Genomic DNA, 13344 nt, shown 5'->3' with positions numbered 1-13344 from the left:
CAACTTAATGTTCACAGACAGTTAAGGCTCTATCTACATAGAACCAAGGACCTTAGAAAATCAGACCAATTGTTCCTATCTTTTTCTGAGACAAGAAAAGGTATGTCAGTCTCTAAGATAACTTTACCAAATTGGATTTCAAACTATATCTAGTTTATTTGCTCTTCCAATGGCAAGGAACTCCCATTTAAAATTAAGGCTCATTCTACCAGATCCATATCCACATCTGCTGCCTTTCAAGCTAGAGTCCCAATTGACAGTATTGGTGCAGCAGCAACTTGGGCTACCCCTCATACCTTTATTACTCATTACAAATTTGATTGGCCTCAGGGGGTAGATCCTCCTTTGGTTCCACGGTTCTTAGGAGTATATTCCCATGAGCCACCTGAGAAAAAGGTGCTAGGGCCGCTGTCCCATATGTAAGCATGAAGGCGAGATAGGACTACAGAACATAAAGAAGTTATGTACTCAGCATAACGTTCCGTGTTTGTAGTCCATCTTGCCCTTCATTCTTACGAACCCATCCACCTACCCCCTCCATGTATCCTTGGAGGATCTGGAGACAAGATAGTATTTATCTTCTGTAGGGTGGAGATCTTTCATCTTTGTTGTTCCTTGTGGAAATATTTTCTATCACTTTTTTTAGACAGCAGCAAACAAGATCTGGGGATTCTTACTAGTGCACTATGGGATACCTACCTTGCCACGAGCAAACTGAGAGACTTCGAGCTTTGAGGATCATCTCCGAACCCATATGTAAGAATGAAGGGCGAGATGGACTACAAACATGGAATGTTATGGTGAGTACATAACGTCTTTTCTTTTCACCTTTTGAATTGCTGTTTGGGCATAGAGTGAGGGGACCTCTAGATTTGATTCGAGATGAGTGAGGGGGTGAGTGTGAATCTCACAAGGAGTCTGTTGTGGCATATGTCCTATACCTCAGGACAAGGCTCAGGGAACTCATGGGCTTAGCCCAGGAGAACCTGGCAGAAGGCCAATAGCAGAAAAAGGCCTGGTATGGCAGGAATGCTTGAGCTAAAGTATGCTGTAGGACAGCAGGTAATGGTTCTCATTCCTTTTTGACACAACAAGCTGCAGGCAGCCTGGGAGGGTCCCTGCAAAGTTGTAAGGAAAGGTCAGTGATGTTAACTATATGGTAGAACTGCTAGGCATGAGGCAGGGGCACAAATTGTACCTTGTTAACATGATGAAACCTTACCATGACAAGGGAGGCCCTTGTGCTAAGTATTTGCAGTACAAGGCAGGAGGAGTCTGAGGGGAATCTGGTGACTGATCTCCTCAGTGAGGCTCGAATTGACACCTCAGTGAAAGGGGTAGCAATGTCCCAGCAGTTATCCCCTACCCAGGTTCGAGAAATCCAAGCTGTGTTACAGGAGTTTGAGAGCATGTTCACTTGAAAACCAAGGTACACCCACCTGGTGCATCACCAGGTAGGACCCCAAAGGCCTATTAAGCAGACCCCTTATAGGGTGCCATGGAGAGTCAAACAGACTCTGAGGGTGGAGATACAGAAAATGTTGGAACTAGGGATAATTCAGTAGTCCAGCAGTCCCTGGGCCTCCCCACTGGTGCTGGTACCAAAAAAGGATGGCAGCATCAGGTTCTGTGTGGACTACAGGAAATTAAATAGTCATACAGAGGCAGGTGCTTACCCCATGCAGGACAGATGAAGCCTTAGAGCAGCTGGGTGGGGTTAAGTATCTTACCACCAGTAATCTTACCAAGGGTTACTGGCAGGTGCCCTTGACTCCCAGTGCTAAAGAGAGGTCAGGCTTTGTGACTCCTCTTGGCTTGTATGAGTTCACGAAGATGCCCTATGGGATGAAAAATGCCCCAGCAGCTTTCCAGAGGATGGTAGATTATATCTTAGCAGGAGCAGGAGATTTTGCCCTTGCTTACCTATATGATATTGCTATCTACAGGTATTCCTGGCAAGCGCACCTTCAGCATGTCAGGGAGGTGCTGGGCAGACTACAGAGAGGGTAGGGTTGACCATTAAGCCCAGCAAATGTTAGGTGGGTATGACAGAAGTCTCCTACCTGGGACATAGAGTGGAGAGTGGTAAGATCAGGCCAGAACCTGCCAAAGTGGAAGCCATTCAGGCATGGCCTGCCCCTCTTACCAAAAAGCAGGTGAGGGCATTCTTAGGGACAGCGGGGTACTATAGAATGTTTGTCCCCAATTATAGTTAAATAGCTGCTCCCCTCACAGTCCTGACAAAGAAAAACAGGCCAGATAAGGTAGTGTGGTGTGGAGCCTAGGGTTGCAAGCATATGATATGACAGTACAGCACCGCAGTGGGGTTAGCAATGCCAACGCAGGTGGGCTCTCAAGACAGGGAATGGGGTAATGTATTCCCAGATAGGTTCAGCCCTTTCAAGCAACATTTCACAAGGGTCACTTGAAAAACTAGCTTGAGGTTTTGTGGGGGGTGGGGGGTTGTCATGCTGCCAGCCCAGCTATCTGAAATTTTGTAAATAATTCTATGTCATTTGTGAATATTGATATGATTTATACAGAGCTGTATGATGTTATGTGGTCCAACCTCGCCTACATTCTTACTCATGGGTTTGGAGCCGAAAATCGGCTCCGACTCGGCCAACCTATATTTTTCTAGCACAAAGTCTCTAATTGGCTGGGCTAACCTGGTATCCCATGTTGCACCACTCCACAACCCCAGATCTCATTTGCCGCTCGTGGAGCTAGGACGTGGTCTCACTTGGCTGTGGCTAAGTAGCTTTAAAACTTCTTTTTCTCATTGAAAATTGTTTGCTTTCTTCACAAAAGCTATTTTAATAGCTGTTTGCTTATTATTATCGTTGTTTTGTGGTGTGTGTGTGTTTGTTAATGGTATCCCTCCGTTCCTACGGGCTAGGCCCGTTTAAGTTAGAGGACCTAGTCCTCCTTCCATTGTGTGCTTTGTCTGAGGTAAACGTTTGTCCCTTGCTACAGTGTGTGTCTTGTTGTCAGGTCAGAATCGTTTAACTTAGAGATTCTGTTTTTTTGTTGTTAGCGGTAGTTTCCCGCCTTATCCGTTGTGGCCTACAGTCCTGTTTTCTGTGCTTGTGTACTGTGGTTTGGCCATTATGTCTAAGGATCAAAAAGAACACAAGCCCTCCGGGTTTAAAAAGTGTTCTAAATATAGCTACAAGATGTCCATAACTGATGGACATGCTGTTTGTGTATACTGCTTGGGGGTGATATACTTACAAGAGTCCTGTAGTTTTTGTCACACTTTCAGCCCCAGGGTACTACAGGAGAGAAAAAGTAAACTTATACTGAAGGGCCTTCTTAAGCCTTCTTTTGAGGAGTCCTTGGACTCTTCCTCTGGTTCACAGTCTAAAACCAAGCCTTCTAAGGCTAAGAAAAGATCTCCGGCTCCATCGGTTACATCGGAGCTACCGGAGAAGACTACCAAATTAGACTCTACCTCCTCTGCTACCTTGTCCTCGGGGCCGCAGGAGATAGCTGTGATTCTTGAATCTGCCTCGGCTCCAATCCTGTTAGAGCCCATTCGAAGCCGATCTCCTAGTGTCAGACAAGGATCTCCAGATAGGAGATCACAGTCACCTTCTCTCTCCTCCAAATCCTCCAGACTCTCTGATTTGGATGTGGATAGGATGGTCCAGAAGCTCCTGCAGTCGCCGGTTTTGGCAAAATTATTTTCGGCTCCAACCCAGTCAGCTCCGGAGCCAGTCCCGATGAGTGCACGCATGTTTCCTTCTCCGAGCACCTCCTTGTCTTCGGAGCCAGAGTGTTCGGCTCCGGGTGATGTTTTGCCGGCTCTGATACCTCTTAAGGCCTTATCGGTGCCGACGTAGGCTCCTACCATGTCGGCTCCGTCCTCTGGTTTCGGAAACTGGGTTTCCTCTGTCAGGCCCGAGGGGGATACTTCGGGACTTTTGTCGGTTCCAAGCCTCCCTCTCGGTGCTTCGACTCTGGGAACTTCGGTTCTGATCTTGGCCTTGGAGGTTGGTCGATCCTCGGATTCGGGGGGACCCACCTTCGAATCCATGAGGGGCGCACTGGCCAGATCCTCAGTCGCATCACCCGGATCGGTCATTCCATCCCCTTCCACGCCGGTGAGAGCCTCTGATGTCCCCCTATTGGTTGACAGCGGAGCCCCAAGGTCTGGGGATACCCCCATGAGCAGTCTCCAACTTTCTGAGGGACCCTCAGAGTCTATGCCTGAGGAGCCCCCAAGGAAGAAATTGTGCAAGAGGAAGTATATAGACTCCCAGGATGAGTCCCTCACCTCTGATACCGACCTCGAGGAGTCAGAGGAGTCCCCCAAGTCGTCCTCCAATGACGTCTCTTTCTCCGACATCCTGGAGATTTTGAGGCAGAGAGGCGGTTGGTCGTCCAAAACCCACTCTGAGGAGGAGTCGGTATTCCTCAAGGCATTTGGGGCTCAACCCTCCGCCTCCTGGGTGTCCCCACCCTTCCATGAGCTCCTGGATTTGATCTGTCGAAGGACGCGGGAGACTCCTGACTCGGTGGAACCTGTACCAAGATGCCCTAATAAATTTCTGTCAGCTCCCCCTGGGAAAGAGTTCCTGTCTAAAGAGGTTTCTGTGGATGCCATGGTGGTGGCGGCGGCCACTCAGCAGGAAGTAGCCGAGTCTTCTTCCTCCGTCCATCCTCCTAACAAGGAGTCCAGGAGTATGGATCGGTACGGGAAGCGTACCCTCTCTTCAGCGACCTTCACACTTCGGTCTCTGAACTATGTCGCTTTACTCGGCTCCAGAGAGATCTCCTTAAAGAGTTAGGAGATACTCTAATGGGTAACATACCTGAGGCATTAACACAGACGGTTAACGCCCAGTTGTCTACTCTTGGCTCGATTGTCAACTCGTCCATGAGGCTCATATCTTATGCAGCCGAAGGGGCGAGCAGGGCAGCTAGCTCAGATGTAGCCCTTAGGAGGCAAGCTTGGATGCACCTGTGTCATTTCGCGGAGGCCTTCAAGTCTTTTTTCACTGACTCCCCCTTTGATGGGTCCTCATTCTTTGGGACCAAAGTGAAAGACACCCTCACCAGATGCGAGCAAGAGGGAATGACCCTGTCTGCCGTAGGGGTCCATTTTTCCCTCCCATCTAGGCCTTACCCCAAGGCTCAGAGGGGAGGAAAATGTGGTTCAGAAAGTCACAGAAGTCTTTGCTGCCGGTCAAGGTGAGTCCCCCTTCAGAGGCAGAGGGGAGGGGGCGTCTATACTGGGAGACGCCGCCCTAGGGACAGAGGAGGCCCTCGCAATTTGGGAGACCGTGATTCCTTTCGCAGGCCTTCCTATCATTGTCCCTGATGCATTGCCCGACTGTGCTATTCCAGAGCCAGTCGGGGGACGCATTTCGTTGTACCCGGAAGCCTGGGCAAGTATAACTAAGGATCGATGGGTGCTTCGTATAGCTACCAGAGGTTATTCCATCCCCTTATTGTCAGACCCTCCTCCACCCAAGAGAATCCCCAACATTCCACCCAGTCAAAGGGATCACGTAACATTAGAAATCTCAAATTTGCTGGAAAAAGGAGTCATCCAACCGGTCCCCCCAGACCAGATTGGATTAGGGAATTACTCAAGACTCTTTTTGGTGCCGAAAAAAACGGGACCTGAGACCCATCTTTGATCTCAGCCGACTGAACCGCTACATGCTAAAGTCCAAGTTCTGAATGGTCACCCTTCAGTCTATTTTTCCGATACTGGGAAAAGAAGTATGGATGTGCTCTATCGATCTCAAGGATGCTTACTACCATATCAAAATGGACAGGGCATCCAGGAGTCACTTATGCTTCCGGCTGGGAGCCAGTCATTTCCAGTTTCGTGCCCTGCCCTTTGGCCTCACCACAGCCCCCAGGGTGTTGACCAAGTGTTTGACAGTGGTGACAGCTCACCTGAGACGTCAAAGATTCCAAGTGTTTCCATACCTGGACGACTGGCTCCTCACCGCCCCCACCAGGCATCATCTCATTCAGGCCAGGGAAAGACCATTGCCCTTTGTCATCAACTAGGAATTACCTTGAACCAGGGAAAGTCTGCCTTGCTGCCCTCACAGCGTGTCACATTTATAGGCGCAGAGCTAGACACCGTTCACATGCGGGCTTTCCTGCCTCAAGAAAGGATAGAGGTGTTGCAGGGTCAGGTTTGCACGTTGCTACCCCTCAAGAAGGTTCAGGCCAGATTGGTCCTACAGCTCCTGGGATCCATGGCAGCCACCATTATGTTAGTGCCCCTGGCCAGATTACACATGAGGCTTCTGCAGTGGCTTCTCTCGGCCCAATGGTCCTTTCAGAAACTTCCCCTGTCCCATCTGATCCTACTCACCGATCGGTGCAAACAGGATCTCTGTTGGTGGCTGAGCCCCACCAACTTGAACAAAGGGAATCCATTTATTCCTGACTCCAGTTGCCATGGTGACCACGGATGCCTCCCAGATAGGGTGGGCATTATCTGGACAGGACGGTCCAAGGCACCTGGCAGAATCACGAGGTACATCTACACATCAATGCTCTAGAGATGAGAGCAGTGTTACTGGCGTTGCAAGCACTGCAGAGCTCTCTTCCCCTAGGAACGATTGCAATTCACTCAGACAACATGTCTGTCGTGTGGTACCTGAACAATCAAGGGGGAACCAGGTTTTACCCCCTATGCAGAGAGGCCATGCGAGTGTGGAAGTGGGCAGTGTCTTCCCGACGGTTCCTAGTGGCAACGCACATTCCGGGAAAGGCCAATGTGATAGCAGACAGGCTGAGCAGGGCTATTCTTATGCCTTACGAGTGGTCCCTGAACCGCCGAGTTGTGGAGCAGATTTTCAACAGGTGGGGTCAGCCTTGCTGTGACCTTTTCACCAATCCCCTCAATGCCAGGTGCAGCAACTACTTCACTCTGATCCCCCCACAGGGGGTGTCACCCAGGAACGCTCTAGTCCACGATTGGCCTCCGGGTCTGCTGTATGCTTTCCCTCCATTTCCTCTGCTACCAAGAGTAATCCAGAAAGGCATTTCCTCGGAAAGCAAGATGATTCTTATTGCCCCACACTGGCCTCGCCAAGTCTGGTTCTCCTTTCTTCATCAGTATGCAGTGGACAGTCCTTGGACTCTGGACCCAGCACCAGACCTACTGACACACATGTTGGGACAATCCCATCCCTCCCTGAGGACCCTCAGGTTGACAGCCTGGCTACTCCACTTCCATCTTTAGTCAGACTTCATCGTTTTTCACCTGAGGTAGTACACATTTTATGTTCTTCTCATAAATCTTCTACCAGGAAGATTTACTCCAGCAAGTGGAAAAGATTTTCAATTTTGGCTCAAGCCAAGGGACTGGATCCTTTCACAGCCCCCATCCCTGCTGTCTTAGATTTTTTATCCACTCTTTTTCAACAGGGTTCTGCTCCTGCTACCATTAAGGTTCAGCTGGCCGCTAGTTCCAATTTTCATACCTCTTACGAACCTTCTCTCATGGCGCATAAGCTATGTAAGGCCTTTTTGAGGGGCACCTTGTTGCTTCGGGCTCCTGTGTCAGAACCCATCATGCCATGGGATTTAAATTTTGTGTTACAGGCCCTGACATCATCACCGTTCGAACCAGCTATCACCTGTGATTTAAAATTTCTGTCTTGGAAGACTGCATTTTTAATAGCTATCACATCAGCCAGACAGGTGTCGGAGATTCAAGCATTGTTCATCAAATCCCCGTATTTAATATTTCATAAGGACAGGGTTTCCTTGAGACCTAATCCTTCCTTCCTTCCAAAGGTAACCTCTGCTGTTAACCTCAATCAGTCCATTGAGTTGCCAGTTTTCTTTCCTCAATTTTCCAACAGGGCAGAGTTTAAGTTTCATCAACTGGACGTACACAGGCAGCTTCGTTTTTACTTACACAGGACGAAACAACTTCGTAAGTCTGACCAACTCTTTGTGTCCTTCTCAGAAAATAGAACAGGTTTCACTATTTCTACGATTACAATTTCCAGGTGGATTTCTGACTGCATCTCCTACGTTTACTCGTCGGCAGGCAGAGAGTTACCGTTCCCTGTCAAGGCTTACTCCACCAGGGCTGTTTCAGCTTCAGTAGCTTATCACGCCAGACTATCCTTGGATGAAATTTGTGCTGCGGCCACGTGAGCTTCTCCCCACACCTTCATTACTCATTACAAATTAGATGTGGCTTCTAGGGGCCGTGCTTCCTTTGGTTCCACTGTTCTCAGGAGCATCTTCCATTGAGCCTCCCAGGATAGAGGTGCTAGGGACGCTGTCCCGTGAGTAAGAATGTAGGCGAGATTGGACCACATAACATCTACAAGTTATGTATTCACCATAACACTTGATGTATGTGGTCCATCTCGCCTCACATTCTTACGTTCTCTCCCACCTTCACCCCTCCTGGAGGATTTGGAGGCGGCATTTGCCTCAGAACCCTTCAGTATTGGTTATTTTTTCTTTGCTGCCCTGGTTAGTGTTCTACTCTTCTGACTGTGGTTGTGCATGAGGTGTGACTATGAGCTACTGCAAACTAGATCTGGGGTTGCGGAGCGGTGCAACATGGGATGCCAGGTTAGCCCAGCCAATTAGAGACTTCGTGCTAGAAAAATATAAGTTGGCCGAGTCGGAGCCCATGTTCGGCTCCGAACCAGTGAGTAAGAATGTGAGGCGAGATGGACCACATACATCAAGCATTATGGTGAGTACATAACTTGTAGTTATGTACTGAGCTTCAAGAATGTAACCACAGCGTACCCTGCTGGAACATAGAAGATTAACTTGCAAAACTTAAGAATAGTTGAGGTTAAGTTACTTTATAGCTGGGCCATAAACAAAATATGTTCTCTCTCTCAGTTTCAGTTTAATAGCAGACACAATGTCTAGAACTATAAGTTCTTCTGTTGTCTTAACAGAAAAATAATTACTAGGTTTGAGATGTGAAGGTGTTTTATTGTTTTATGACTTCCTAGCAGATGCAAAGGTCTGAGAGCTATGCATTTCTTACACAGAGATCTGAAATTCTGTTAAGTTTCTATTTAGCCTGGGAACTGAAATCAGGTGGCAAGGAGTGATGTCATCCAAGTTGGCCCAGCAGTAATGTTTGATATTAATTTGGGAACTCTCTCAGAGAGAGACTGTACTTTAGGTATTTTGTCTTGGACCTAGCAAGAACATCCACTCATCATCACCATCTGCACATGCCTTGCTCTGTAAGTAAGATTTAGGGCATTGTATCTCTTTTAGATATAAATAGAAATATAGTAAAGATTAGTTTACATGTTTTCTGTATTTATTTGAGACAGTCCTGCAGGGATATTTTAAAATATTTCCTGTGATTTTGAATTCTGAAGTAACTGTGTTGAGTTACTGATTATTGTTTTGTTCGTTTATTATTAAATATATTTAAACCTATCTTTGTGGCTGATATCTGAGACACATATTTAAGCTCTTAAGCGTACTTGCTTATGTATTTGGTGACACAGTACAGGCCACTCCTAATAGCCTGGCGCTTGGCCAAAACTACCATTTGGATTAATAGTAACATTACACAGTAGGATTGGACACCCTTTGTTAAGGGCCTTAAGTTGCTGATTAAGAGTTGGCTTATGGCAGCTAGAACTACCTTATAGTCAGGGCAAAAGGGGGCATAGCTAGTAAACCTGTGACAGCCTTCCCCAGGTATATGTGTGTGCTTGTATATAAATCAGATCTCAAAGTGTGAGTGTGTGTGTGTGTGTGTGTGTGTGTGTGTGTGTGTGTGTGTGTGTGTGTGTGTGTGTGTGTGTGTGTGTGTGTGTCAGCCAGCCAGCCAGCTACTTGGGCAGGGAGAAGAAGCACTGTTTGGTCAAAGAGGGTGCTTGGAGGTCTTATCTTAGCCATTTGGCTGAGATCTTAACCCTATAGCTGTGCCAATGTGGAGTCTTATTGGGTATCTGGAGAAAGAGGGAGAAACCAGTCCCAGACTTATTGTGATGCCTGTGTGCTCTTAAGGGAAGTTGTACTTTACTGTGTGTGTAGTTGTCATCCTCTCAATGTGTGCATCCCCTAGCTGTTGCCTGTGGTTAGTATTGAGATTATACTTGGAATAGAAAGCAGCTGGAGATACAGTAGCTGTAGTGAACAAAAAGGCAGGACATGAAACACCCATCTAATAAAAAGTTTTGTACCCCCACTAAGCAGCTGCCAAGAGTGACAGTGACTCTGATTCTGATAGTGATGGCTCCAGCCTACAGTTAGTAAACATGTGAACAAAGAACAGGGATTTGTAACCCCTACATCTACTATGCAGATCCTTCACTCCTTGGCAGTAGGTTCACCTCAAATGCAAAAATGGTTGACATTGTCCAACTTATTTGAAAGTTGAGTGTTTTTGCAGCTTTATCCATAAATGGTAAAGTGGGACAAAGTTTCATAATCAGGTGGTCCATAGAAACGAAAAGATTAAATGGACTAATGAAGTAAAAGTGAGACACTGTCACTTTCTCACTTGTCTGTTGAAAAGGGGAATTTAAGGACAGAATGGCAGAAATTATTTAGAAGCTATTAAGGAACATACGAGTTTCATTAGAATGGCTCACTAGTGATTGTGGTTGAATGAAAATGGAGTTTAAAACAAGGTAGAAATAGAGAAAGAGATATGGCAAAAAGTTCTATGAATTGTTTGTAGAGATTAACAAAGGTTAAAGTATTGTAGAAAAAGTGGAGTCTCACAGAACACTAATTGGAACAATCGCAGAGTGTTACAGGGAAAATAATGGTAAACTTGGTTAATATCCATGAGATTAGAAAGGTTGTTAGCTATTATCATTTACTAACAACTTCAGAGCACAAAAAAACGTTTAACACAAAAAAGACATGGGCAACGGTAAGTAGAAAAGGTCATAACCAAGTTTAAGGAGTCTGTAACAAGAAGAATAACCAGAGATCCTATAGAGGTATTAGAGACATTTTGTATGTTTTATGAATATGTGTATAAAGCAGATGAGTGTGTAATCCATGTAAAGGCATAAATGGAAATGTTTGTGTAACGCTTAATTGTGCCAAAGTTGGAGGAAGATGAGAGTCAATAGTTAATAGCTAAGATATAGGGGAAGTTACCTCCACAGAGAGACAAGTCACCAGTGGAGTTATGATGCACCATCAACAGGGGTCTATATTGCAACATCGAACTCTTAAAACAGCGAACGATGTTACATCGGCACATTTTCAGCGAAAGCTGAAAATGTCGAATCCGAAGAACAGCGATTTCTTTCCTAGCGTGTTCCAACCCCCGCAAAAAAAACACATTACACACTTCCAAACACATACACACATACCTAATCGTAATTATACCCCCCCAAAAAAAACAGTAAACAACTAAATACACATATGCACATAACCCAAACATACATTTAACGAAAAAAAAACAGTAAACATTTTAAACCATATGCACTTACCTTAACCCGCACCCTAACCCTAAGGTCAGTAACTCCCACACATTTACATAAACAGCTCCAAACATACACACTTACCTTCACCCTAACTCTACCCCCCCAAAAACAAAAGTAAACAACTGAAAACACATACACACGTAACTCAACCATACATTTAACATAAAATATAAAACAGTAAACACTTTCATACATATGCACTTACCTTAACCCACACCCTAACCCTAAGGTCAGTAACTGTTGCACAATCACGCTCGGGAGCTATACCGGACAAGGGACCACACTACACTTCAGAACACAGCAAAACAACGAAGCGGTCTAGCGACTTCTTTCCCAGGGAAAAATTTCACTGAACAGCCACTTCGCTGTTTTGCTGATTCGCTCTATATGTGTCGACGAAAACGCATTTGACATAATGCATTTTCGTTGTACTCCTAGGAACCCCATCAACAGAACAGTTTGGAGGGACAGGTATATCTTACAGAGGATATCACTGCTCTGAAACAGTTGGAGGGACAGGTATATCTTAGAGGATATCACTGCTCTGAAACAGACTCCCCAGCCATGTAAAACAAAGCTAATCCCTACCCTTATCCAAGTGCAACTTGGATCTCTGGATGGAAAACAGAAACTTTACCTCAGGAATGCCCACTGTACTACTAATAGATAGATGTAGCTCCTAAATGCTTTATCCCAGTTGTGGGTCCCCTCATATCATCTGTGGTATTATCCCAGTTATTCTCATTAGGGGCAATATATAATTATTGACCATTGGATGGATAAGGCCAATCTAACACCAAATGGGATAGGTTATTTCAAGCACCAAAAGGGAAACTGACCAGATTAAAATGTCCCACAAAGGCAGCTAGCCTGGTACTTACCTTTGAAGTTGAGAGAAAAGCAGTGACATATAATCAGTTAATAGGGAAGTCTCCAGGAACAGACAGTATTCCTGTGGAAGTTTGGAAGTTGAGAGGGAAGAAAGTGATAAGGATCTGAAAGGTTTTGTTTAAAAACACTTTAAAGGAGAATGCCAACATATTGCAAGAAACCTGTGGTGACGCTATTACTTATAGAGAGTAAAGACCCTTCGTACCCAGCTTCAAGTAGATCTACTTCAATTTTAAACCATGATTATAAAATGTCTATGTACAATATTAGCCAAGAGAATGGCAAAAACGATGCTGAAATTGCTAGATCTGAATCAGTGTGGTTTTAGAGGGAAGGCAAACATTTGACAACATTAATAGTACAACAATGATCCAGAGCAAAGCAGAATGTAAGAAAATGCAGCTACTGTGGGTCTTGATGCAGAGAAAGCATATGTAGAGTCAGTTGAGATTTTATGAGTAGGGCAATAGCAACATTTGTGTTCCCTGATTCAATAATAGTGTTAATCTTGAGGATATGTGAATGGTCCACGGCAGCAGTTAAGGTGGAAAGGTTCCTCTCTGACGAGCTTTGTTTGAACAGAGGTATCAGGCAAGGGTGTCCTCTCTCTCTTTTATTTGTTTTATATTTAAAGCCATTAGCAAAGAAAATAAGATACTTAAATGGTATGATAGTCAAGAAAACTTAGCTTTATTTGCAGATGATATTATTTTGCACTTAATAAGTCCAGAAAATGACATTCCATTGCTGTTGAAGATTTACAGATACTTTCATGTTTTTTCGACATATAAAGTAAATGAAGAAAAAACAAAGGTTATAGTGGTAAACTATGTTTCCACACATGAATTGGTTCTGCAATACCCATATTTATGGGAGACGTGACAAGATGACATTTTTAGGTGTCTGTATGCATATATGTATTAAAACGGGTTTTCTTGTGGCGGCCATGGATATGTGGGAATAAATTTAAAAAAGGTTAATACAGAAATTGAGAAGCTGGGTGCTCTTTTGTGATTATGGG

The 13344-nt window shown here is 45.3% G+C and overlaps 1 protein-coding gene across 1 annotated transcript in view; it reads left to right on the top strand.

Moving 5' to 3' along the window:
- The window catches only part of LOC122811913 (ribosomal protein S6 kinase beta-2-like), a gene marked incomplete in the record, with an annotated part of 1307756 nt that overhangs the window by 1277968 nt on the left and 16444 nt on the right, over positions 1-13344 (top strand).

The sequence above is a fragment of the Protopterus annectens genome, chromosome 9.part0 (genome assembly GCF_019279795.1).
Source record: "Protopterus annectens isolate FY-2018-M chromosome 9.part0, PAN1.0, whole genome shotgun sequence".
Taxonomy (NCBI): domain Eukaryota; kingdom Metazoa; phylum Chordata; order Ceratodontiformes; family Protopteridae; genus Protopterus; species Protopterus annectens.
The sequence above is the reverse complement of the archived record's forward strand: the minus strand, read 5'-3'. Positions and strand labels throughout refer to the sequence as shown.